Below are 27,815 nucleotides of genomic sequence, written 5' to 3'. Positions count from 1 at the left end.
AACATCTACTTCTTAATTTTCAGAGCCAACCATTGCATTACTTGTCTAGAACACACAGAACCAGGAGAGAAGCCACTGTTGGTATCACAGCTGAAATGTTTCCTAACAAATCTCCCCACATATTTGCACCTTTATTGGACATGCCCAGGGCTCCGGTGTGGGTACATCTCTGCCTTTCTTCCCCTGTGGCAGCAGTCGAACTGGCAGCATCTGCCCGCCAGCAGCAGCTGCTCCAAGCTGGGAACGCCACTGGCGGTGCTGATTTCCAGAGGCTTCTGTGTGCAGGGGAAGCCAAGGCAGGAGCGGGTTGAACGGTGCTGGCGCTGCTGCTGCTCTGTGCCAGAGAGCCCCGGCTGGGCAGGGCCCGGTGCCCACTGAGCTGCGGGCTCCTTCTCCTGCCACAGCTGGGCACACCTGGCAACAAGGCATGACAACTTGTGGGCAAGCCAAGGCGTTTCTGGGGCTGCACTGCTCTGCACACACCCAGCACACCTGCAGCACAGAATTTTAACCCTCAAACAGGTAAACCAAAGGGAAACAGCTAGAAAAGATTTCATTTCAACCCTTCTTACCTGCTCAACAGAAGTCTTCAAAATGAACGTTACCAAGCAGGGCCCAATCCCTGCTGCCAGCTCAGGGTTAGAACAGAGGCAATCCTTGATCTCAGCCCTGGGTGTGTGGGGAGTCACTTCCCCAACATGTGCACACCCAGCAATCTCACTTACTTGTTTGTATCCATGGATCTAAGACATATTCAATACTTTGCTGAAACTCACAGGCTAAATATTCCCCCAAATTATTTGATTTACTCATTGATACCTTTTGACTTGTTGATACTTAAATCACTTCTCCGAATTTACTGACATGAGAATAGGAGTGTCCTTTAGTCCCTGCCAGTCTTTGACACAGGTTCAGGAGGAGACCCATGCACAAAATAACCCAGGACAAAACTGGGATTGCAAAGCAAATTCATTCTATTTGTTGCAGTAGCAAATCATACATACCAAGCCCTGGATTCCTAAAAATCTGCTGAGCAGGAGAAGGAGGTGGAGCGTGATGCTCGGCAGCAGGGGCAGGTAGGCAGTGCACTTTCAGGACATCCCCTGGATCAAAACGCTGTGCATCTCATCCTTCTCACCCTTCCAGCTCAGAACCAGGCCTTGTACCTCCTGCTCAGGAGTGGAATTTCCCAGTTACAGCATCGGCTCACACATGACTGGTGTGTGAGATGAGGCCAATGAATCCAGGATTTAAAAGAACTGGAAGAGTTAAAATTTTAGCAAGATTTAGTTAGGCAGAAAGAGTATAGCAAGAGGAGTGGAAATAATGAGGGATAGTTAATTTTTAGCAGATAAGGTAGTTAAGGCTAGGGTAATATATCACTTGCCTGTCTTTACTATGTTTAAAGAAGCAGGATGGCATGTGGATTTCTTTGTGACAAAGAAGAGGACCGTAGCCTGCACCTGGGCCCCGAAATTTCAGCTTTAGCCAAGGGGTGCGAAAGCCTGCCAACAGGTCATAAGGAAAGAGGTCAAATTGAGGAAGACATCTTGGCTTCATCAGAAGGAGACCATTCCCTGCTTTAAAACCCACCAACCCATGTGATGTGAAAGAATCCACAAATATGAGGGAACTTTGGACTCAATTATAATACATTTTAATACAAAGGGGGTAGGTGGGGTTACCTAATTAATATGTATTAGTCGTTTTGGGAATTATATGAATATGTAGGACTTTTTTAGATAAGTAGAGCGGCAGTGATTCTTCACACATGTCTTTAGGGGACAACTCCTCGTGTGCCTGGCGCTGTAATAAACACACCACCTTCTACCTTTAACTGTGGGGAGTTCTATTCCACACCTCATTTGGTGACCGCGGCAGGAACGCTTCTCTGCTCCAGCGAGAACAACCGGGCTCTGGACGTCTCTGGGCCCTGCCAGGACATTCCTTTCCTGGAGGCACCTCCGCTCTCGGCTGTTCCTCATGGGGGACAGACAAGACTGCTGGGACTGTGGAGAAAGGGAACGTTTAACTCTGTATAAAGTAACCCGTAAGGTGTATGCAGGGGAAGGGCTGTTCACAAGTCTCACAGAGATGTTCTGTGCACAACGTACGCCTGTACAGTTTGGGTTTGGGTCTGGCTGCTGGCAGAAAGGATTTGCTGTGTCAATAAGGACCTGCTAGCAATTCTGGGGGTGAATTGAGCAAATCGTGTTTCATTGCTGCTATTTTTCCTGTGGGTTGTAATTGTGGTTGTGTTTTCAGTGTGTGAATGTTTGGGGAAGATGATGTGTGTGGATGCTGATGTGGTGGATGGTGTGTGTTGTGTTGAGAAAAGTGAGCACTCTGTCCCCTCATAAAGAGATGCTCCTTTCCCAGTGAGCCTGTGTGTGTGGACTTTCTAATTGCAGGGGTTGGTGCTCCCTGTGACACCTGGTGCTTGGGTATACAGGGGGGTTGAGTGGTTTTTCTCCCACATTGTGGTCATTTGGGACTGCACGGTTGTGTTTGGGGAGATTTTAGGATTTTGTTTGCAACAAGTGCAGCAATTTATGCAGAAAACTTCAGTGTGGTGATTTATTATGTTGAATTATGGTAGTTCCTTTCTTCCCACCCTCCTCCCCCACGGTTTAAAATCCCCTGTCATGAGGTGGACACTCTCTATCCTCCTCTGGACATCTTCTTTCCTCTCCTGGACACTCCCTTTCTCTCCTGGAGTTGTTCTCCATTAAAGCTGTGGGACTTTGGTCCCAGTAAGAGAGAGCGCCTCTCGTCTTTTGCTTTTGTCCTTGTCAGTGTCACTGGGCCCAGAGCTCGCCAAACTGATCCCCCACGAGATGAAAACTGACAAATGGCCCCATATACACAGCTCAAAAATTGGCCACATTTTTGATGGACTGGGGTGTTCGCCACATTTTGGAATTCCCTATTCCCACACAGGTCAGGCAATTGTTGAAAGGACGCACCACACTCTAAACTCATTCTAGATCAACAAAAGGGGGAGTGGCTCAAGCAACAACCCAGATGAGGTTGAGCAAAGCTTTATATATTTTTATGTTTTGAATAGCTCATTTGCAGGACCTAATCCTCCAATTTTTAGGCACTTTTCAAACAGCACACAGGCAAAATTGAAAGAAAATCCTTCAGTTTTGATCAGAAACCTTGAGTAAGGACAAATTGAAGGACCATTTTCACTAATCACTTGGGGCAAAAGGTATGCTTGTATTTGCACAGGTGCCGGACCTAAGTGTGTCCCCGCAAAGGACGTGAAACCGTCTCATACACAAGAGCGCAGCGACAATTCCACCAGCAGGAAATGAGCACACCGACGTGAGCTGCATGGAGAAGCTACGGTGCATGCCACCTGTTCCCTGTTCAGCCTGTGAAAGCTACAAATCTTGAGTTTGATGTTGATTTTTGGACTGTGAAAATGGTTTGTATCATAGAGCTCTTTCAGCAAAAGTGTGGTGTCCATTGTGTTCAAAAGAATTCTAAGTTATCCAAATTTGTAAAAATTGAAGGTTAGAGGGACAGTTTAGTGCCCTATAGTTGGCCAGTCCCTGAACAAGTGCTAAAAATTTTGCTTGAGAACTGAAATAGATGGGGAAGCTTTTGCCAAAAAACAGCTGAGCAGGAACATGGAGCTTGATCAAATGATATACAGGCGCTTGTTGGTTTTGCTTGCTTGCTTTTGCATGCATACATGCCTGTAGATCAACCAAAAATGAATGTTTGCCTTGCTTTAGCCAAGTCAGCAGGCTCAGACACCATGTGTTTGACCAATTTGAGCCCAGATAAATCCTTTGCAACCCTTTTGGTCGGTGTGCCTGTGCCAGCCAAGGAGTAGCCAATACCCAATCATGACAAATATTGGTGTGAGGCTGCCAACGAGACCAATCCCATAACCAGCTGACATCACTGGGCCCCTGATCTTCTTAAAGCACCTTCTGAACCTCAAGAATTGGAATTCTTGGTTCATTGGTGATGGAATTTTGTGCTGAGTTTCAGTACCAGGGAGATCCACAGTTAAATGTTACTCCCCATCATCCTGAGGACAGATACTCAAGTTTGTGGTGCAATTGTACTACCCCAGTGCCCCCTAAGGGTGAAACTGCTGACGAGTAGATGACCTAGATGAGTCCCCATGACAATTAGCAAGAAAATATTGGCTCATTTGTGGAGAAAGAGCCTGGCAGGACATTCCCTCAAAAATTAAAGGTGGCCCATGTAGCATCATGCAACTCACTGTGATAGCACCTTTTGTTAAAAAAGCCATCAAGAGAAAACACAGAGCAAAAAGATTTGCCCATCATTATAAAGAAAACTGTAATAGCAATTTCAGACCCTAGGGCCCTGCAAAATGAGGTACATCGAATTTATTTCTACATCAACTTGCCTTGGGCGAGGCACTGAAACCAATATATCGATTGGGTTGTTGGCAGAAGAAAGAAGACAGTGCTACTTCCATTGCAATTAGTGACATGATGACTGATGTTAGTGCTGTCAGACATGCAACCTTACAGAACAGAGCAGCAATTGATTTCCTTAGCAGCCATTCCATGTGTTCAGTGTCACCCCCATGTTCAACACTGTCACTGTCAGCTTTGAGAGCTTTTGGTCTGTATTTGAGAAGTCAAATTTTTCTGACTGTTGAAGGGCTTTGGGGCCCAGAGTTCTTGTTAGGAACAAGGGATTAAGTGTGTGAGCCATGGAGTTGTTGGACCAGGTGTTTTGTGTAAGTGGCGAGAAGGGTTTCTTCCTTTCTGTTTCTCTTTCAAGGGGAATATTAATGTTGCCCCTGAGTCCTCAGGAGGGGAGCCTGTGGACTGAGCTGCAGCAGAGGGAGCTTTGCCTGGCACTGAGAGCTGTGGGAACAATTCCCAGGAGCCCAAGGAGCTTGGTAAGGACAGAGCCCCCACTGGTTTAGAGAGGGGTGAGATGGCCGCTCTGAGCCTGCCTCTGGCAGTGAGGGAGATGAGAAGGGTTGACTTCCTCTCTGCAGGCTTGGTGCTTCCTGGTGCCTTGAGTTCAAATCCTGCACTGGCACAACCTGCCTGAGCCCTGCCCTCCACGCTTCTCCAGAGGCTCTGACACTGAGTCCTCTGAGGGAATCCACAAAATTAGAGGGTTTTGGGAAAGCTGCAAAAGGCAGGTCTCAGATACAGTAGAACTGTGATTAGAGCCAAGCAGCAGCCGTGAGATAGGTCAGCAGAAAAATTATTTAAACTGCAGAAAAGCAAAGACTAGAACAATGGTCTGTGCATTAACGCTGGTCTAGAATAACTCTCTAAGCTACAGAAAAGTTTATCTAGCAAGATATTAGGAAGGTTGAAGCTTAATAATGGAGCTCAGTGCGTTGTGTTTTAAGGCTTACAAGTAGGTATTGTGTTCGAAATAAGCAAGCATTGTTTTAACCAATGGAACATGTGTTTATAGTGATTGGATAGAACTACTGTCAATAAGCTTTTGCTTTGTGTGATTGGTCAAAAAATTTATCAAGTAAGTTGTAACATTAAGTTCTTTGTCTGCTGCCTGGGATGTGAGCTGCTGGCATCTTCCCATTGTCATAACCATGGAATGAGACTGATGCTGGAAAACAAACAGCTCGAGGCAGTTCCACAGCAGCCCCGGCCAATTCGTGATTTCTACATAGCCCCCTGCCAGTGTCAAATGGCATGGCTTGATTTGCAGGGCAGACAGTCTTAAACATCTGCAATATCCTATCAGAGTCCTAGTTTGGCTTCATTCAAAGAAAGAGGAGAGTGCACCTAACACTGACCACTTGATAGGCAATATCTTCCACCTTGCCCTTGTACCCCTACAGAGAGGCTGTCTGCAAAATGCCCAGAACACCATCCAAATCTGCAGCAAGTACAGGAAAATCAGGCAGAGAATCTTTCTGTTTTCAAGGTCCCCCTTCCTAGGTGACTTGACCCTTTCTACCTGATTCTCACTTGAGATCTACCCATGATAGAGCACTGCAGGAAAACACTTTAAAGGGTCATTAACCAGGACCTGCTTGGAAAGCAAGGGTAGAAACTCTTTCCCTCCCTGATGGGATGCGGGCTGGCAACTGCTGCTCTGAAGATGTGCAGCTGCTCCTCTCTGGAGAGGCCATGGAAGGGCTGTGATGGTCTATGGGAACCAGAGGAACGATGAGCTCAGGTTGGCATTTAAGCTTCATGGGAACAAGCAGAATGAAGAGCTCACAGTGGAGATGAAATTTGCCTGTGCCTGGCTCCTCCGATGAAACCCCAAGAAGTCCAGATGAAGCAAACACCTTCTCCGAAGCAGCTAGGAAAACCTCAGAGTCCTGAGCACCTGCACTTAGCCTGCAAGGGACTGGAGGCAGCTCTAAATGCTCAGGTGAGGCAGCACTGAGGTCCTGGTATGAGAGCGCTGTGTAGCAGTGAGGGAAGGAAACGGGAAGCAAAGGGAAGGCTGGGTCACTATTGGTCTTTGGGTGTGTTTCCCTTGGCAGCAACTGTACTGTCAGGGGAAACAAAAGCTCCCTGAATGGTTAAAACTGAAAATCAGGGACAAAGACTCTCTAACTAGTCAAAGTTACAAAGTGGTGTGTTCATTACGCCGGCGGGCGGCGCAGGGGAGGGTCATTCCCGAAATGCGTGACCACTGGCCGGGCTCGGCTCAGCACGGCACAGCAGAGCAGGATCCAGCAGGACAGGGAAGGGCAAGGCAGGCACGGAAGGGCAGGGCAGGGCACTGGGGGCAGGGACAGGCTCTGTCCCCACGCTGCATCCCATGCCTGGGTAGCCATCGGGGACAGAGAGGAAGGACATTGCTCTGTCTTGGCTGCGGAAAGGATGAAAAGGGGGAGTTAGAAAACATTAATTTGGACTCCTTTTCAGCAGACTAGCTGGTTTTATCTCACCATGTCCGCCTGTCTTTGGCAGAGTTGGCACATTGCTCATGAATTGGAGTCAGCTACGGCAGCAGGAATGGGAAGCAATTTTGTCAGCATTGATATCAAAGCCAAAGTGCTGCCCCATGGATGGATGGTGCTTTCTTCAGGGGATTTCGGGCCTAGAGTTATAGCAAACTCACATTGGTGTCTTCCCAAGCAGCGTTGCCTTTTTCTTTCGTCAGGAATCACCTCTTCTTTTTCTTCCCCCCAATCTGGGGAGAGTTATCATGCAAATTTGTCGGAGGAAGGAGACCCAGACACCAGTTGGCTCATCCAAGTCCAATTTATTGATCGAATACAGTGGGTTAAATACAGTTCTTAATAAGCTTCATACATATTGCAAAAGTTGAGCTCAGGATTGGTTAGTTACATATCAGCAACTACGCCTACTTCTACATTCTTGTGCTTATTCTTTTGTTACATTCTACAGATATTCAGGACTAATCTCACCTCCCTTTCCTCATGTTGCAGCAAGGTCATCCGGCATTCATGCCTGTCAGCAGTCAGTGAATCAGAGACTGCTGTCCTCCCTATCGAGCTTAACCAGCGGCATTATATCAGAATGGCCTTTCTCATTTAACCATTTATTAACAATATTCTCCACACAAATGCTTCCTGCAGCCAACTCCTGTCACTGTAGACTGACAAAGGAGATCTTGCAGTGGGGAGAGACTCCCTAGAGCTGCTGTGGAGAGCTGAAGGGGGAAGCTTTGTCCCTTAGTCTTGAAGTGTGATTGGGGAGCTGCTTGTGCTCTGGGGGGCGGACACCAATGATGTTTATCCAAGCCTTGCAGGTTCATTCCTGAGCTTGCTGACACACCACAGAGACTTTGGGGTTGTCGTACTGGCAAACAAATTTCAGTCTGGGCACTTCTTGAAATGCTTCAATTATTCTTTTTTTGCTTTTCTGCAGAAATGTTGTCATCATCTATTCCTTCAAGAGAATCTTTTCCTACTTTTTGGGGAATTCCTTTTGCTGCCCTCCCAGACCAGGCCAATTCCCAGGGCTCCTTCCCAAAGTGAGGTGCAGCCCATGGCCTCCACTCTCCAGCTGGAACAGAAGGAAGCACGGAGTTTGCGGTTGTGGGAGAGGAGCTTCTCTTTCCTGCCTGCTTTCCCTTTGGGACAGGTTGGTGTGTGCTCATTTGATAAAGGCAGGTTTAAACTCTGAAGCAGTTTTGTTTCAAACTGCTCCCTTCTCCAGCTCTTCTGTGGGTATCCTTGGACAAAAGGCCTCTTGGTGGGAGCTCCCAATGGCAGGTTAAGGAAGGAGGTTGATATTTCAGGGTTGTGACTGCTGAAAGCAGCTGGTTTCTGGAGGTGTCCAGAACTGGGAATGGCTCCTTTTCTCTCCTGCCTGCAGAAAAGGAAGTTGCAAAGTAGGAATTTCATTTGTGGAGATGGCCACCAGGGGTGTTTGCCAAGAGATGGGCTGGCAGAGAGGCAGGTCTCCTGCTAAACTGGCTGTGTGTTTGTTTTGATGTTGGAGAGGGACAGAGATGCAGACACAGACACCAGCTGAAGGAACAGTGTGATTTACTGTAATGCCAAAGTGTAAAAAAGAGTCAGGAAAGGATAAGCTAAGCAATGCACCTCAGCATTATTACAAAAGGGTGCCTCTGGTGATTCAGGAAGATCCATCACCAGGTAGCCCAATGGTTTCCCCTTCATCCAGAGCTGCACATCAGCTGGGGGAAGCTGTCCCAGCCCAGCCCTGCAGAGCCACGGTCGGGAACCGGGAAATCCTGCGGTGCCTCCACCTTTGGCGGCCACGAGGCTCCCGAGTGCGCTGTGAGAGTAGCCCGGCTCTGATCATGCTGGGCGAGCAATGTGCCAGAGCTTCTGCTGGGGGCACAGCTGGTGTCATTCTCCTCTTGGTTTTCTCCTCGAGCCTGCCCAGGGCTCAAGGAGGAACCAAGGCCAGGTGTGGCCTTGTCCATTTTCCTCATGCAGAAAGGTGAAGACATGTTTCACCAGTGAATGGATGCAACAATCCTTTTGATAATAACACTTGGTTAAGGAGCAGGTACATAGAACATTGGGTTGGGAAGGTCACCTAGAGGGCAGCTTTGGCTCAGGTCCTGTTGTTGAGGCTTCAGTCAGGGTCTGTTGTTCAGGCCTTGGTCCTTCAGTATTTTGTGGTGCAAATCACACCTGTGCAGAGCTGCAAACAATCAGGTCTATCATTAGCACATTTGAGACAGGAACATCATTAGCCCGGCAAGGCCAGGCTAGGGCCAGGAGCAGAAGGCCAGCACCCTGCTTTTGCCCACAGGCAGCCCTGCAGAGCAAGCAGCCCCTCCTGCCCAGGGGCTGAGGCGCCCGAAGCTGCCTCCCCGCTGTGCAGCTCTGCAGAGCCCGCGGGACGCAGGGTCCTGGGCAGCCAGGGCAGCCCGGCTGCCTTGGGGCACAAGGAGTGCCCCAGAGAGAAGCTGCTGCCCTTTGCTTTGGAACTGTTCCTCAGAGTCTTGTCAATAATCCACAGTGTCTGATGTGTTTTCCTTTCCTCTCCCAAGTTTAACACAGCTTTTTGAGAAAATTGACTGATGTAGCTGCTGCTGGTGGTGGTGCTTTTGTCTGCAGGTGAGGGCAGGTGATTTGGACCAAGGACAGAGTCCATTGTTAACACCCCAGCCTTTGCCAAGCCAAGAAAACCATTCACAATTGGGCTATCACTGCTGAGCAGTTTTCCTAGGTTTTGGAAAGCTACCACCTTAAGAAACCAAACAGATTTTCCTCCAGGAGAATACCAGCAGTGTCATGATGCCAATGTTTTCCACCCATTTTCTGTGTCTTTTAAGAGTTCCGCAGTGCCCAGCAGGAATGAAATGACCTGTGATAATGGGATTTGAGAGCTCTGTGTTGTTCGTTGCCACATGAGTGTTCATGACAAGCTGGACACCCCACTCGTGGCTCTGTCGAGTTAAATTCATCCCAATTCTGTGCAAAGAGCAGGCACAGTGGGTAGGTGTGCATGCACGCACCCGGGGGCTGACTGCTCTGTGGGCAGATGGTTTTGCACTGTTGTAAATCTTCACTCTCCCAAGCTGAAAGGCTATTTCAAATATATATCTTAAATGAAAATATATATCAAAAAATAAAATTGTCCAAAAATACATGTGCATTAAATTTCATGCATATTATATATTATATATTTTGATTAATATAATAATAACATAAAATAACATAAAATAATGTAACGTAATGTAATATAATATAATATAATATAATATAATATAATATAATACAATATAATATAATATAACATAATATAATATAATATAATATAATATAATATAATATAATATAATATATACATGAGATCATTTTTGAAGCCATTGCTTGTGGGGGATATTAGATGATCTCCTAGTGTTTGTACATTTTTGCTTTCTGCTACTGCTGATCCTAGCAGCAACTCCCTGTCAGTTCTTCCAGGTAACTTCACACAAAGGGATTCCATCATTTCAGTGCCTGTGAGAGCTTGGCACTGAAATGCCAAGTTGATTCCCAGCTCTCCAGCCTCCCTCTGGATTTTGGGGCATCTCAGCACTTGTGTCCATGGCCCTTCCTTCATCCCCAGCCTGCAGCAGTCACAGTCGCTGCTGCCTCCCCCTTGCTGCAGCTCATTTGCCAAAGTGCTGCCAAAGGCAGCAGAGTTGGCTCAGGATCCCTGCTGGCTTCTGGTCTCTGGGATGAGCTTCAGGGGGACACTTGGAGCACTTTCCTAAAGAGCTGCCCGTGGGATGAGGGGTTTGTCCTCCCCAGGTGGCTCCTGCTTGGATTCTGTGCTCATGGAGCCCCGGAGTTTTCTCAGCAGCCTCTGCAGCGAGTTCTGAGCCAACGTGGGGCTCTGCTGCCTGCCCAAATCTGCGCTTCCCCTGCCCAGCCTGAGTGCAGGTGGGGCATGTGCTGGGCATGGCCGGAGATTTGCATGGCCAGAATCCTCCAGCATTTACACCTGCCCATGGCTTTGGGGAGCACAAATCTACGCTTACTTCAGTTGAAACATTGCATTTATTGCAGATAGTTACACCCGCACTACTAATGTACAAATACACAAACATTAACTTAAGTTTAAAAATGAAATTTATTTTAAATTGCAACACCTGTGCTACCAATATAGAAACACAGAAATATCAATTTATGAATAAAATTTAATTTTTTCTGAGAATTGTGATATGTAAATACATACAGATATCAACTTCAGTGAAAAAAAATTATTGCAACCCTCTGCAACAACTCACTGTACACAAATATTGAAGTTACTGAATTGAAGTTTAACAATTAAATTCATTACTTATTACTACAAATGTACAGCCCATATACAAATACAGAAACAGCAATATCCCTCTGTAAAGGAACTCAGATCCAGAACTAAATAAATAGAATTTTAGAACTATACAACTCCATACATAATAAATAGAAGTAAATACATATATAGGCATAACAATATAGAGATGTAAACATGCATTACATATTTCATGACATATAACATGACAATATAATACAAACATAACAAACCTGTCTATAAATACATAAATATCAACGGACCAATAAAAAAATCCATACAACCCCAGCAATAGAAATGCACAGCTGCAGAGCTATACAAGTATGTAAACAGATGAATATATACGCATCAATATAACAATATACATACATAATATCCCTATACAAATATCAGTCAGTGTATGTAAATATCCCTATACTTGTAACTATCCAAATCCAACTACACATCCATAAACAGCGCTAGATCAGGAGGGATTGCAGCCGCCGATGTTCCCAGGCCCTCGCTCGGTCTCCTCCTCCCGAGCAGAGCAGCTCTCCTGGACAGGGACAGCAGATGGGACATCTGGCAAGCAAAGGGAACACTGAGTGAGTGTGGGGACGTTTCCCTTGGCAGCAGCTGCACTTCCATCAGGGAAGAGGAAATGTCAGAGCTTCCCCAGGGGGGTCAGAAGGAAAAGCAGCCGAGCGGGCCGGGCTGTGGTGAGCTGTTCACTTCTTTCTGGCATCCCAGTTGCTCTGGGGGAACTCCCTCATGTCAGGTTATTGAATCACCTCTGCACTTATCAAGACTGTGGCCCCCAAATCAATCAGCATTTATGTCTCCAGCTGCTTGCACCAATGACAGGGAATGTCCTCTAACGGTGCTGGCACACAAAGTTACCTTGCACAGGTCATCTGACAGGGCCTTGTTCTTTCTGTGCTTCCTGTGTTTCTCCTTACCTTCCACTTGGAACTTTTACAGCATTTCTTTTTCTTTCCCCTTGATCAGTGCTGAAATGCGTGTTTCTCTTCCAAGTTACAGTTTGTTCAGTGATCCTGTCAAGCCTTTTCTCAGAAGCTTTTATCATGGAATTGAGAGTTAATTTCAGCAATTTTGGTGATTTTCTGTGAGATTTATGCGAGTGTCCTGCTCATTGGGCACCATTTAGGAAGGTACAAAAGAGAAAAAGGATGTTCTGTAGGTCAGTTCACTAGTGGAATATTCATGGATAGAGAGAGTGATTAGCTGAATTTTCCATCTACTCCTAACCTGAAAGTGCAACAGGTAATGTGGGGAGAAATTAAAGCCTGATTTCTCCTTCTACCAGTCTGTATTCAAATGTAAAGTAAATAGAGCAGGGAGAGAATGTCAGTGTTCAGTTCCTGAAGTGCCTTATTAAGGTGTTCTTAAAGTAATGGAGATAAAATCTGGGTGGGCATTCCTAATTTCCAGCCACTCATTGTCAATTTCATTGACTCTGAAAACAGCAGAGATGTGCACATCATACCTGATCAATCCATTTGGGGATGGTTTAGGTTCAGATTCTGTGAGGCTTTAGATTTTTAGATCTCTAGACAATGCTTCCAGGAATCTAAATAGCTTTCAGAAATTAAACTTTTCTCCTTTTTTCCTCAGTCTTTGCACTCATGTGCACCAGAGACCTTCAGTGAATGGATTCCACTCTAATCCATCTCCAAGCTGAATCTCCCAGCTGTGCTCAAATTGGTGGTTCGTGTGTCTCTTCTGCACAGTGCAATTTTAAAATCCTCGTTCCTTATTATCTCTGCCCTTCCTTTTCTGTTTTAGCTTGCAAATGCATGCAGATATATCAGAAATTATACATCTAATTTCTGATGCATCAGTTCCTGTCTAGCACTTTCATTTTATCCTGTGCTGATGTTATGCTAGCCTTCTATGTTTTATTCTAAGTGGACTCCTGTTTTCTTGCATGTGGAAGTTTTACAATGCAATGCTCTCATTCACCTGCTTTCATGAAACCCTTCATTAACATTAGCACAAGTAACTGTGTGATTCCCTTCTGCTTTGTAGATTTGGGAAACTCAAGTCCTGCTCAGCTACAGCAAAACATACATGGTGCTTGGTAATTCCCCTAAGAGCTTAAGGTAATGGTAAAAAACTGCAGCTTAATAATTTCACAGAAATTTGGAGAAAAGACATTGCAAATATTGAGGAACGTAGTGCAATATTGATGGGCATCCCTCAGTTATCCAGACAGACTGATCTCACTGGCAAAATTCCCTCTTTTCCAAAGGCTTTCATTTGCTTTGGCTGTGCTTCGTATGGCTGCAGGTCACATTTCCCTTGGTTGAAGGAAGTATCTTTGTCCCGTTCTCGGCTGTTTTTGATGGCCTGGAAAGGCTCGGGATTGCCTTGGGACAGCCCGCGCTCCAAAGGACGAAAAGAGTCTTCAGGTTTTTTCTCGGTCTTCAGTGTTTATTAGTTTTTATCTACAAGATTTTCTCCCGGCCCGACAGAGGTTCGCACAGCACGTCGGCCATGAGCACACTGAGAGCCCTCGGGGCGGTCAGTTATCTTTATACCCAAAACTACGTATAAGATATTTACCTATTTTCCCCAATACCTTTCACCCTTATTGACAAGTGCACTTTTAGTAAGAACCAATCCCAAAGTGCCACCACCATCACAGAAGATGGAGGCCAAGAAGAAGAAGGAGGACAGGACACGCCCTCATTCCTCCATCTTGTTTCTCTAGACCCCCCTGTACTGAAATTCTAAAACCTGTGTTTCACACTATAATTAACCTATCCCTTCACCATTTATCCCCGTGAGATCCTCCCATCCTCATACAGGTGTCATCTCCTGTGCAGGATCAAAGTCCAGCCACCAGACACTTCTGGCAACATTCCAGGACCTCTGAACCCCCCAAGGGTTATCTCGGTGACTCTGCACATCAGGACTGATGTGCTGAGATCCCACATATCTTGGTAGGTATTCTTGGTGTTATATCTTGCTAATTCTGCCCTTGGAGGAATTACTCAGTTCTGCAGTCCTTATTACACGCCCTTTTCTAAAAGACTTTTATACTGTTTTCCCTCTCTCTATGTTTTCACATGTGTTCAACAAGGTTTTCTTTCTAAGAATATTAATCACCATATCCCAAAAGATTAAAAAATGCTTAGGTATTTTTCCCTAAGTATTTACTAAAGAAAAATAATAATAATTAAAAAAACTGTATGCATGCTGGATGTAAAATACAAACAGAAATAAACTTGAGAGTTCTCCCAAAAACCCTTAAGAAAAAAAACCCATGTATTCTATAAAACCCAGAGTATTCATCTACAGTATACAAAAATGGGCATGTTCTAGAAGAGAAAATTTGTGCAACGGTTCTGCACATAATTATATGCTTTCAAGCTGTTTGCCCTTCAGGGGCAGTGCCATTCTTTGAACTGTAATGCTCTGAGCATGTTCTGCTCACCATGGCAGCTTTCTGCTCTCCCCTGGTACAGATCATCCTCCCAGCATAGGGGCAGTGCAGCCACCACAACTCGCAGCACCTTCCCACACAGCAAGAACCTGAAGGAGACAGATGGCTTTCACCAGCTGCTGCGGGTTCTAACAGTGCCACCTCTCGGCTCCTGAAAGCCTGAATTTCTGTGTTGCAGTGTGTTAGTTTATTGAGCCAAATGTTGTTATATAGTGGTATGTTCAAGTGTTCCCCGAGTTATTACAGTTAGTTTCTCCCCTGTGTTATCCTCTCCGACCCAAGTGTCTCTCAAGGAATTCCCTCCCTCCTCACCAGATTTTTCCCTGTCTGTCAAGACAACCCGGAACCTTTGCCCCATCCATCAGCCCAAACCCTACCCTTTGTTCCAGAAAGTTCCCTGTCCCTCACCCTAAGATCCAATCGCTATCTCAATGCTCTCTCTTCCCCTTGTTCTGATTTGTTGTAGCCCTCAAAACCGCACCCCAAGAGTCACTTATTGGTTACTATATGGTGTCCACCCCCTGTTTTGAAAGATTTTAAAAACCCATGTACAGGGGGGCTGGGGATTCTCTGAACGTTTGTTCCTTTTTGTAATTCTGTGCTGTGAACCTTCCCCCTGCCTGTCCTGATGAATTTGCTGCGCTTTACACCGCAGAAGAGCCTCCTCTGCTTCCTCCACTCGGTCCTCCAGGGGTCTCTACGTCTCGGCATTTGGCCTAGAGGTTCTGGCTCAGGAAAAACCCTAACCTAGCCAGATCCCCACTCCTGCCGTTGTCCCTGGAGCATCACAGAGCTAGTCAGGGCTGCAGAGGGCATTGACAGTGACCCATGGCCTGGCATGTCACAGCCCCCAGAGCCACACCTGCCAGGCCACAAGCCTCAGCCCTGGTCCCCACTGCCGGCCTCAGGGGCTCCTGGGCATCCTCACCCTGAGTGCAAAGGCAGCCTCAGGAGCCCCCCAGGGCGCTCTGGATCCAGGCTGCAGACACCCTAAAGCCAGCACTGAAAGGGACATGGATGGGGACTGCAGCTGGATCTTGCAGTGCTCACCAGCCCTGACTACTCTCTAAGTGAACCCAAGCCTCATTGGCAGCACCTTGAGCACATTGACCCTGCTCGCCCCTCCTGGAACGTGGTGTTCCCACATCCTACACCAACCCTTTGCAGGGAGTGACCAGCTCCCAGCTGCTCTGCTACCCTGGCCTTACTTTCTGTTTGCCAGCAATGAACTTAACAGATACACTCCTGAGAAACCTAGCACAACATTTGCTTCTCAGGAGATCTTTGGCTAAAAAACTCCCTTAATCCCTAGTTTTGCACAGAGAAGGAGGTTCTGACAAAGCATAAGGCACAGGCAGGGCTCTGGCATATGAATTCCTGAGCCACAGGATTCCACCCATTGTTGTTCTTAGCTACTTTGCTGATATTTTAGAGCCAGTTCTGGACAAGGGCTGCTGCTGACAGGATAGGAAAATTTGGAGAAAAAAAGGTGCAGGAGACAACCAAAAAAAACCAAGGGGGAAAACCCTAAGAAATACAGAGCACAACAGAAGTCCTTGGAGATGGTTCAATAGAAAATGCCGGCAGCAGTGAGCAGAGCCCGAGGTTGCTCACTGCCACCCCAGGGGCTCCTCAGTCCCCTGCTGGTTTGTGTCTGATGCAGCCCTGCCTGGAAAGGGCTCCATGCTCTGGTGTTCCCAGCTTGCTCCAGGCTACATTCTTAGCAGCACTGAAAGAAGAGGTGAAACAAAGAGCCATTTTCTGTGCTGCCTGCAAACTCTTCTCCTTCAGTGCCACTGCCAGAGATCATCCCTCTGTCAGCTTGGCACTGTGCCTGCTAAGTCCTCGTCCCTGTCCCTTGCATCAGCTCCTGCACATCATCCGCACTCGCTGTCCCACATCATGAACAGAGAGAGCTGTGTCAGAAGAGCAAGGAGTGCATTTTCTTGGCCTTTCTAACAGACAAAAGAAGCATGAGTCCAAATAACTTTGTTGTTTGTTCCTGCCCTCCTTTTCGATAACTCTTTTCTGCTTTAATGCAAAAGCCTCTTTTCCTACATGGATGGAATGATCTGGAATTGGCAGTTGCTTCAGGCTGTCAGGCACCATGGGAGTTTTCTCTCTTCTCTGAGAAGGATTTGGTGAATTTTCCATTGGTCACTTGGTGGTGTCACCATGGGCTGAGCTCAGCGGCCGACTCTGCTGTCCCCAGGGGATGCATTGGGATGCCAAGCCCCTCACGGCTGGGATTCGGGGGAGGGCGGGCTCAGAGCGCCCAGGGCCTGGGCCCGTGAGGAGCTGTTGCTGGCGCTGGCTGTGCTCAGCCCGCTGTGCCGAGCAGCCGCGGCCATGGAGACACAGGCGGGAGCTGTGGCCGAGGCCGGCAGGCGGCCCGTGCCGGCTCGCAGCTGCGAGGACGCCGGCAGCCTGTGCCCTGAGGCCGAGGCCGTGGCGGGCGGTTTGCGGGCAGGGCTTTTCCGAGCCGGCCGCAATGTGCTGCCTCCCATGTGGGCCCGGCTGCGGCAGAGGCAGGCGGGAGCGTGGCGGGGCCGGCAGCGGCGGGCAGAGGCCGTAGAGAGCAGCAGCCCGGCCGGGCCCGCTGCGGAGCGGCATGGAGCTGCCGGGCAGCCCTCGGCCGTGTCTGTGCCCACAGGGCAGGAGCAGAGGCAGGAGCCGCGGCAGGAGCCGCAGCAGGAGCCGGCCATAGCGGCAGCTTGTCGTGCCCGGGGCCGCAGCCGCAGCTCTCCCCTGCCGGCCACAGCAGCAGCTGCTGGCCTCCGAGGCTGCGGCGCTTCCCGAAGACGAGGGGCCCGGCCCCCAGCACGCCCTGGCGCCGTGCAGCCAGAGGAGCCGCCGGCGCCGCAAAGGGCAGCGCAGAGGGCGGAGGTTGAGGAGGAGGACATGAGGCTGGCTCTGGGCCGGGCTGTGGCAGCAGTGCCCTGTCAGCCTTCGCCTTGAGCCCTTTGCTTCTTTTCCATGAGCCTTGATCCCCGTCTATGGCCAAAGGCCCCCACAGCCCTTTGCAGGGCTGCAGGAAAAGCTGCCTCAATCACAGAATCACAGAATCCCTGGCTTGGAAGACAGACACTTTCAAGATGATCGAGTCCAAACTATGGCCTAATACCTCAACTAAAGCACAGCACCGAGTGCCACATCCAGTCTTCTTTCAAAGACTTGCAGGGATGGTGAGTCCACCAGCTCCCTGCAGGGGTCTGTCCCAGGAAGAACCAAGATAACACTGGGGCCTTCTACCCCCTGGCGCTTGGAGCTCTGGAAGTTTGTCTTTCTGCTTAGGCAAAGGCCATGGAAAAGGACTGGGAAAAGTAGTCACAAATCGAGTAGCCTACAGAGCTCTAAATTGATGTGCAAGGAATACAGAAAAGACAAAAAAGAAAAAAGGCAAAACCCAAATGGCATCAGGAAAATCTTGGGCATGAAGACGTAGCTGCAAAGGGTCTTCTCAGCCCTATTTCTTTGTATTTCTGGGAACCAGAGGAATCCTGCTTGAGCCTCTGGGGAGATGGGTTTGGGAGGTAAAAGTTCATGTCTTTTTTCTCCTTGGGGCAGCTCCTGTTCCTGGCATCAGCTGAGCCTCTCTCCAGGCTGATGCCTGTTCTGATTGTTGCAGCAAAACAACTGATGGCAGACAGAAGGCACTGACACTTGCAGAGACGTGACTTTTTCCAGTGCCAGCTGGGAGTGGGAGTCAGAAGAAAAACTCCCGAAAGCACAACTCCATTGGAAGATTGCCTTCCTTTTCATTGCGTAAAGAAGCTCTAGATCCACTTGTGAATTGTCAGTTGTTTGTTAAGGATGGGAAGTTTTCTTTCCTGATTTTTTCCTGTGGTTTGGAAGTGGATGAGGCTCTCGTTCATTCACAAACTCCAGACCAGAGTGCCTTTGGAAGATGGCCCACGTGGCAGTTTTTGCCCAGCCATGGTACTTGTGGATAGAAGAAAGCAAGGGCAATGGTATTTGCAGCCAAAACTCAGCAAAGCTTGGCTCAGCCAAAACATCCTGAGGAGAGAGAGGCCTCCAGAGCTGTTCCTAGAAATCAGCGGAGTTCCAGCCAAATGGTTGTGTAGCACTAAGTGCAATCTCTTTGCCTGGATCAGAGCCTTGCTCAGCTGAAGAAGCAGAAAGATCAGCAAGGAGCTCCCAAAGGCCCCTCAAATAATTTTGATTTTGCTCATCTTGTGTAATTTTGCAACTAAACGTGTGTTTGCAGTTGAGCTAATGAGAGAAAAAAAAAGTAAATAGAGGCTTTACGGTGGGGCCCTGACATTGCACAAGAGGAATCACCGGTGTGCATTTAATTGGAGCTCTCTCAATCCTATAAAAGTATTGTAGCCCTGATTTAAAATAGGCTGATATGAACCAATTTGGAGAGACAGAGACTAAAATGGCATATGGGGGTTTTTTTAAGAGTGAGAAAAACTACCCAAAAGGTGTTGTTTTGTGACATTTTAAAATATACTACCTCAAAATTACCAACTGCAATAAATCAAGAGTTTAAAATGGAGTGTTTAGGTATATGAATAATTAAAACCACAAAAATGTGAAGATATGAATGCATGTTTTCATAAAAATCATGAAAGTATAGACCAAAAAATACATGCCCTGAACTACAATGCAAAGGCAGGTAGAACTGTACTTGAATGATCTCTTTTTAGATTGCTGGAGTTTTTTCCTTGTGAAGAGGAGCTAGGGTATTGCTGAAGAAAAGTGGCACCAGCAGGACGGAGCAGCATGCTGTGCTCCGTGCAGAGGCTGCCAGGGGCTGCCCGAAGAGCGCCCTGCTGCAGCCAGAGCCCTCCTGGCCTGGGGCCCGGGAGCAAAGGGCCAGGGCAGCCACCTCCTCCTCGTCCTGACCCTGCCACCGCTCCCTGCTGCTGCTGCTGCTGCTGAGGGAAAGAGAAGACTCTCCTAAGGCCCCATGAACAAATGCACTTACGCAGCCCTGGGGATGCCAGTGAAGGAAACCATGTGTCACATAAAGCATGTGTGACCAGAGTCACCAACACCACCTAAACATGGAATTGTTGCACCTCTCTAGGACAGGCAGAAATTTAAAGAATTAACTGGGGACTTGAAGGCAGAAGAGGCCGAAGGAGGAAAACAACTCTGATGGAAAAAAACGACCATATCTGAAGGGGGAAACATCTCTGCCCGCTCAGAATTGGTCGAGGGAGCATGCCTCTAATCCTCTCCTGAAAGGGATGCTTTAGGTGAGCTTTGCATCTCCAACTGCCTTGGACCAGAGCCAGGAAGATTCAATTATGTAAATGTTACATAGATAGATAAATAGATAGATAGATAGATAGATAGACAGATAGATAGATAGATAGATAGATACATACATACATACATAGACAGACAGATCTCATTACTGAAATCTCTCTTTACTGTCCTCTCTATTGCTACACACATCAGAACTTGGTAGCCAGTGCCCCACTCAACTACAATCCTGAGATTGCTCTCCTGTTGCTTCAAAAAAGCACACTCTTGGGGAATCTGGAGCATGTAGGTCCTTATGGAATGCAACCAGACACTCAGAGCATTGCACTGGGAACTGGACTCTTTGTGCATCTGTGCTCAGGCAAGTTCTTCTCTTGGACTCGACCACACTGGTGGTGCTAAAGTGGCTGGAATCAGAAATGCAGCCCAGCCCACCCCAGCTCCTCTGATCCCTGAGCGCCAGGTGGAATGCAAGGGCATTGATTTCCTGCTCAATTCCCAAACACAACACACACTGATGCCCTGGGCTGCCAAAAGACACGGGAGCCATTAACCTTGAAAGTGATGTGTTTCTGCCAGTGCTGGAAAAGGGCAGCAAAAACTGAGAAAAAGCTCCCAGGAGAAAGAGAAATTACACAAGGCTTCTCCTTCGAGCAAACAAACAAATAAAATATGAAAGTGTTACCTACTCCAGTGTCTAAAGCACTTGGATGCAGTGAAGAGATGTTTGGCAGGGAAGCAGCCCTTGTGCTGAGCATTGGCTCTATGGATCTAAGGCAGGGATCTATGGAAGTCTGCCTAAAGGTCCCTCACGAGGCTCCCATTGTCCAGGCTAAAGCTCCCTCAGCACATCCTCCCTGGCCTTGTGCTGCCCCCCCTTGCCCAGCTCCCCTGTCCTTCTGTGCACACGCTGCAGCCCCTCCATGACTTTCTGCTTCCCAGGGCCCACAGCTGCACACAGCACTCCAGCTGTGGCCGCAGCGCTGCCCAGCACAGGCCACGCTCACTGCCCTGCTCCTGCTGCCCCACTGCTGCTGGCACAGCCACCGTGCCCTTGGCCTTCTTGGCCCCCTGACCCCACACTGCCTCATCTTCAGCTGCTCACGGCCGCCAGCCCTGCGTCCTTTGGGCCCACGCAGCTCCCCAGCCACAAAGGTGCCCATTGCACTTCAGGTACAGCAGGCACCATTGCAAGACGGTCTTCCTGTTCTACAACGACATCTTCTAAGTAGATATCATAAAGTGTTATAAGAATAGAATTGTAAGGCACTCTGACTAAATCAAAATGGTCTAATTCAACTGTACAGGAAATTGCTCTTAAGTAAATATTCCACCCTATCTGCCGTCAGCAAGCAAGGTTCTCTCTGCAAAACTGGATTTGTAGTTCTTTAAAGCTCTGAGATGGAAATTTTAAAATATCCACTTATGCCTTTGTTATTTTCATTGCAGGCATGAAAACTGATTTTCTTTCAGCCTTCCTTGCTGGCCCTCTACACTCTATTGCTACTGACCAAGCTCTCAGCTTCCTCTACAATTCTTAAGCACCAGGAACATGAAATGTTCCTTTCTCACTCACCTCAGGGTCAGCACTGCTGAATGCACACTTCAGGTGACCTGTAGTGGGCAGGGAGAATGAACCAGATGGTGTGAGAAAACTGCTTGGGCTGCTGAATCCAACAGAAAAGTCAACCCAAACAGAGAAGATTTCCCATTTTGTAACATCCCTCCAGGAGACACCTTTCATTCACACAGCCAGCAAAGGGGTCAGGACAATATTCTTGCTTGTGCCTACACTTCAACCTGTTTAGCCAGTAAATGAATACTAACATGACCAAGAAAATCCAAATTGTTCTTCAACACTCAATGCTCCTGTTCTAGAAAACACATAAAACGGCTTTTTAAATCCACTCCTTCAGGTCTTTTTTTGGGGTTTTTTTTTGTTTGGTTTTTTATTTTTTTTTTTTAATCAGTTGCATGCACTAATTCTCTTTAATTTGCTGGAAATGCTTGCCCAGAAATGCTTCCTCAAAATCCCCTCTGAGCTGTGGCGGACACTCACTGCTTTAGAGTTTACATTTCCTTGCAAAGAGAATCACTAGTTAAGCACTTGGTAAAGGGTCAAGTTAGAGAGTTAAATCCTTTCATGACAAAATTTAAAAAGAAATAAGCTTTCCCTGAGTTCTGGGAACAACTGCAGAGATTTTAAAAGGCATTCCAAGAAGGTCTGCCAGTCTGCATTTTCAAAGCTGTCTTGCTTGTCCCAGCAACCTGAGGAAATGACAGACTCTGCTGCCACAGACTCTCCCGTGGAGGGAACGGAAGCCCTGCAGGTTCCCCTGCAAATGCTGCCCCTGTGGCTACAGACACCCCCTTTTTAGCTGAACCTCTTGACAGGAGCTTTACCAAACCAGTGGCATCCTAATGCTCTTTCTCCTACAAAATCAGAAACTCAGCCACCAAGAAAGAGCAGGAAGACATAGAAAAGCCAGGTTAGGATACACCCTAACCTAAGTAGAATGGAAAACTCTACTTACGTGCAAAGTGGGTAACATAATACGCGGAAAAAGAAATGCCATAAGCAGCAAAAGCTGCCCTGGCCAGATAGTGAAACATTGTTATTTTTGAAAGTTAGGTAAATAGATGAAACAATGCTCTTGTCAGTGGGCAGCTACCCACTGACAAAGGTGCCAATCAGGAAAGTTCTCCTGAATCTGAGCCAGCACTAGGGCTGCTCTGACACTCAGGCCTTCTGTGCACCAAGGCAACCTTCTGATGCCACTATGACGATGTGGCAACCATGCCCTGACATCACAAAGCAAACGCTCCATGTTGGTCTGTGAATTTATGCCAAGCAATAACCAACCTTCCCTACAGCAAACACAGAAGAGCCTGGGAAGTTTTCCTCTGTCACAAAGCAGCACAAATTCCCCTCATGGGCCAAACCCTGTTGTTCAGGGGATCCAAGAGGAGCTCCAAGAGTGCCCCAAGCACCTACAGCCTGTACCCCAGCTGAGCACTCAGATGGGATACAAGCAAAGGAAACCAGACCAAGAAAATGGCCCACAGCCCAGGGCTCCTGTGGATGTACATCTCTGCCTTTCTTTCCCTTTGGAAGCAGTCAAACTGGCAACTTGAGGGGAAACCAAGGGCTTTGTGGGGGCTGCATTGCTCTGCACACACCCAGGCCACCCGTGGCACAGAGCTTTGGTGCCTAAAAGGATAAACCAGCTGGAAAATGTTTCATTTTGACCTTTCTTACCTGCTAACAGAAGTTGCCAAAATGAAAGTTTCCAAGCAGGGCCTGATCCCTGTTGCCAGCTCTGGGCTAGAAAGGAGGCATTACTTTGTTTCAGTGGTGGGTGCATAGGGAATCACTTCCCTAAGCCCTGCACACCCAGCAATCTCACCTACCCGTTTTGTATCCATGGAACTAAGACATATTCAATACTTTGCTGAAACTCATAGGCTAAACATTACCTCAAATTTATTGACATATTTCAATCACTTCTCAGAATTTACTGACATGAGAATAGGAGTGTCCTGTAGGTCCCTGCTGGTCGTTGCCACAGGTTCAGGAGGCGATCCATGCACAAAAGAACCTAAGACACAACTGAGCTTGCAAAGCAACTTTATTCCATTAGTTGCAGTAGCAAATAATACATACCAACCCCTGGATTCCCAAAAATCCACTGAGCAGGAGAAGGAGATGGAGCGTGGTGCTCGGCAGCAGGGGCAGTTAGGCAGTGCACTTCCAGGACATCCTCTGGATCAAAACGCTGTGCATCTCATCCTTCTCACCCTTCCAGCTCAGAACCAGGCCTTGTATCTCCTGCTAAGGATGTGGAATTTTCCCAGTTACAGCACCAGCTCACACATGGCTGGCGTGTGAGATGATGGCTCAGGATGACTCCGTGACTCCCTGCCACCGACGGCTCCATTGTTCCCCTTTCACAGCTTGACTGCCCACCGATTGACCAATACATTGTTTCTCTTTCAAGGGTCAAGGTCCCCCATGTTAAACAAGACACTTTCCTTCACTGTCTTGTCAACCTGCTCAAACATGGATCAAATATGGCAGGGCTTCGGGCCCGTCTCTGGTTCCTGACACAGTTGTTTGGGAAATATTCCCATTCCTCAAATTCTCCTTTGGTGGTCAAGAGCCTCCTAAAAACACTTTCTTCCCTTTGAATGCATTCCAGCTATGTTCTTAGCAGGGGCACTCTCCTTATTCTCAAGGCCAAGATCGCCAGTTGCACACAGTAAGCACTGCAGTGGGGGAATACAGGCTTCAGCACTCCTGTTAAAGCTAAAAGAATTCAAAAGACTAAGCCCTGTTTGTTACATGCCTCTTCTTCCTATTCTGGGAATCAAACACAAGCGTTTCATCAATACACCCTGCAAGTGCTCTTGCTGTGTGAAGCCACATTGCTGTGTCAATAAAGCAGCTGGGACTCAGTTTCTTCATGCAGGGAAAGCCAATTCTTCATTCACATAACTCATTTTTACACGGTTTTCACAGATCTCGTGTTCAGTCCAGCTGGCTGGTAGTTTCCTTGCCACACAATTGATTGCTTAGAAGGTGTATTAGTGTGTACATGCAAAGACTCACTCTTTTTAAGACTCACTCTTACTCAGGTGATTACATTTTTTTTCGTGGATGCTCATGGGAGAGATTTCTTGTTTATTACAGATGCAAACAGTTTTCTTAGCACAATAGCTTGTTGTGCTAACTGCACTCATGACTGTTCCCATGGGAAGTTTGCTGGCTGCACGTAGAAGATGTAACAGGCTATCTGGGAATTTACTATAGCAAGGCCTGATTTTATAAGGCCTTTCTTTTCTAATAACCCTACCTGTGTGCAACACATTATGACTTTCTTTCAGAAATTAATGAAGAAAACACAAATTGCCTGCTCAAACTCTTCTGCCCCCTTCCAAATCAGTTCACTCCTCAAGCACAAACCTCAGGCACATCCCCGACTGCCTCTCTCCCAGCAACTCAGAGCTGCATTGCACAGCGCATGCTGTGCACCACAAAGCACAAAGCAGGCTGGCCTGGTGGGCCTGAATATTTCTGCCAATCACTCTGCATCTCACACCTTTGCTCAGGCTCAGTGCAGAACTGCAGGATTGCAGGCGCTTCCTCCCAGAGCTGCGTGAGGCGCTGGCTCCTGCAGATGGTCCCTGCCAAGCTGTCCCTGCCTCACACTGGCCTCGCTTCCCTGGCACAAATGCCGGCCCTGAAGTAGCTGCCCTGTGCTCCAGCCTGCCGAGCAGCCCGGCTCCCTGCCCCGGTGCCCAGAGTGCTGCACACACTGCTGGCCTTTGCCAGGGGTTGCAGGGCAGCCGGCAGAAGAGGAGGAATCCTCAGCCAGCCCAGTGGCCCGCGGCTGCCCTTGGCCTTTCCCTGCTCCTGGGCACACTCCAGATGGCCAATGCCTCCAGGCCGGGCTGTGCCCAGCTCGGCTGCGCTTCCCCTCGGCAGCAGCCAGCTGCCACCTGGGCTCTGAGAGCGGAGGATTTGCCCGCTCCCAGCAAGAGGCACCCAGGGCCCGGCTGCTGCCTCTTGCAGCTCCAAGGGCCTCCTTCCAGCCTGCCTCTGCCGGGGCTCAGGCTGCTCCGGCCTCTGCCGGGGCTCTGCTGGGGCTCCAGCCCGGGCAAGGCCAGGCCCGCTCTCACCTCACAGGCGCTGACAGCTCTGCACCGCAGGAGACCTTCCCGAGCACCCTCTCTGATCTTTCTGCTTTCTCACTTGAGCAAGGCTTTCCTCCAGCCAAAGAGATTATTGCATTTAGGGATACAAATCCAAGTGGCAGGAACCCCAATGCTCTCCAGTCACAGCTGAAGGCCTGCATCTGCACAAGATGTTTGGGTTGCCTCATTCTTCCTTTGGTTTTGCCTTCAAATGCCATTGCCCTTAGTGCCTCAACTAAAATATCGCAGCTGTGCCATAACCAGCCAGTGGGTCATATTCCAAAGGTAGTGTGCTCTGGACAGGATGAATGAAGAGGAGCCCTCCTCACTTATGAAACCATACAAAAGAAGCCATATGTGTGACTTAGCACCAATAAAAAACAATTGGTAATTCAGAAGGAAATGTTGAATTTTCTGAAGGGGTCAGAAGGAGGAGAATCTTCCAAATGAGTTGATGTTTCAGAAACTTTATTAATTACAACTCTAATCTGTAATTCTATGCTACAAATTTGTTCAGCAACCCTACTCTACAATCCTACTCTAAATTGGTAACAGAGATAACATCTTGACATGATTGCTATGTTCTCGTCTCCTAGGGTTAGGGTTAGGCTTAGGCTTAGGCTTAGGTTTAGGCTTAGGTTTAGGTTTAGGTTTGGGTTTAGGCTTAGGTTTAGGCTTAGGCTTAGGTTTAGGCCTAGGCTTAGACTTAGGGTTGGGGTCAGGGTAAGGTTAGGGATAGGGTAAGGGTTACAGATAGGGACAGGGTTAGTGTTTGCGTTTGGGTTAGCATTTAAGGTTAGGGTTAGGGGTTAGGGTTAGGGTTTAGGGTTAGGGTTATTCGTCTTCTTCACTGAGTTGATGAGTTGTGCCAGGATGAATGGTGGCTTGGCTGAAGTTACAAATGGATGCTGTCCACCGGAAAAAAAAATACAACAAAGAACAGTGAACCATTACTTTCCAAGCTCATTGCTTCAGGGACTCAATCAGGATACATCAAGTTCCTGGAAAGACCCAGAAAGAGGAGCAATGGGACCATCTGCTCCCCAGTCATCTCCAGTGTGCAAGACCTTGCCATAACAGGCAAACCTGGCCCAGAATCCCACTCATGTGTTTATTGTGATGTCTTCATCATGCTGGGATTTTTGCCCTGCCAGTGCTCTAGAAATGGCGCTTTCTGTCCCTGGGTTTTCTTCCTTTCAGGAAACTCCAATGACTCACACAGGCCCCTGCCTTTGAAAGACAGGCACTGTGCTGATTCCCACAGGGACAGAAAGCAGTGTCTACCTTTCCATGCCCTGCCCCTCGTGTGCTGGATGGCACCTTCCTTCCCAGCAGGGCCAGCCCAGTGGCACTGGGCCCTGCAGTTCCCTCTCTGCCACACAGCCTGGCAGTAACCCTGGCGCAGTTCCCGTCTGCTTGAGCATGCCAGGCAGCAGATGGGGCTGGGACAAGTCCCTCCCAGCTGTCCCTGTTTGCATGGCAGAAACGTCTAAGGGTGGGCTGGGGGACACAAACCAGGGCCCCTCAGAGGCTCAGACTGAGCCCCCCACAGCCCCTCCTGCCCACAGCCAAATCTCTGACTGCTCAGCTGGGACTGGCTTCCTTGGGTTCCTCCACCACCATTTCATGTCTCTGTACCCCGCATTGCTCTCCTTCAATTCTTTTGCCTTTAGATAAAACTGAACACCCCACCAAATCACAAAAGAGGGCAACAGAAACAGTCAGAGGACAGAGCACCTCTCCTCACAGGAAATGCAGAGGGAGCTGGAGTTATTCAGTTTTGTGAAGGACAGGCTCTGGGGAGACTTTACTGCCACTTTCCAAGACGTCACAGTGGCTTTGAAGAAAGTGGGGGACATCTTTTTTAACAGGGCCAGTTACAATAGGATGTGGACAAATATTTTTAAACACAAAGGGCATCTAATCAGAGTAGGTCTAAGGGAGAACTTGTTTACTCGGAGCATGGTGCAACCCTGGCACAGCTTGCCCCAAGAGCTTGTAGGAGCCCCATCCCTGCAACCATTCTGGCTCCGGTGGCCAAGGGCTCTGAGCAACCTGATCTCTTTAAAGAGGTCCCTGCTCATTGCAGGACACTTGCACCACAGGACCTTTACAGGGCCCTGCCAGCCCAGCCCAGTCGAGGATTCCTCACCATTTTCATTTGAAGAACACCAAGAGTGGAGGTGAGGAGGAAGGGGGCTCATCTGCTGCCTTGGAATTGA

The sequence above is a fragment of the Melozone crissalis genome, unplaced genomic scaffold (assembly GCF_028551555.1).
Source record: "Melozone crissalis strain CALT ecotype California unplaced genomic scaffold, PUWL_Pcris_2 ptg000046l_1, whole genome shotgun sequence".
Lineage (NCBI taxonomy): Eukaryota > Metazoa > Chordata > Aves > Passeriformes > Passerellidae > Melozone > Melozone crissalis.
The sequence above is the reverse complement of the archived record's forward strand: the minus strand, read 5'-3'. Positions refer to the sequence as shown.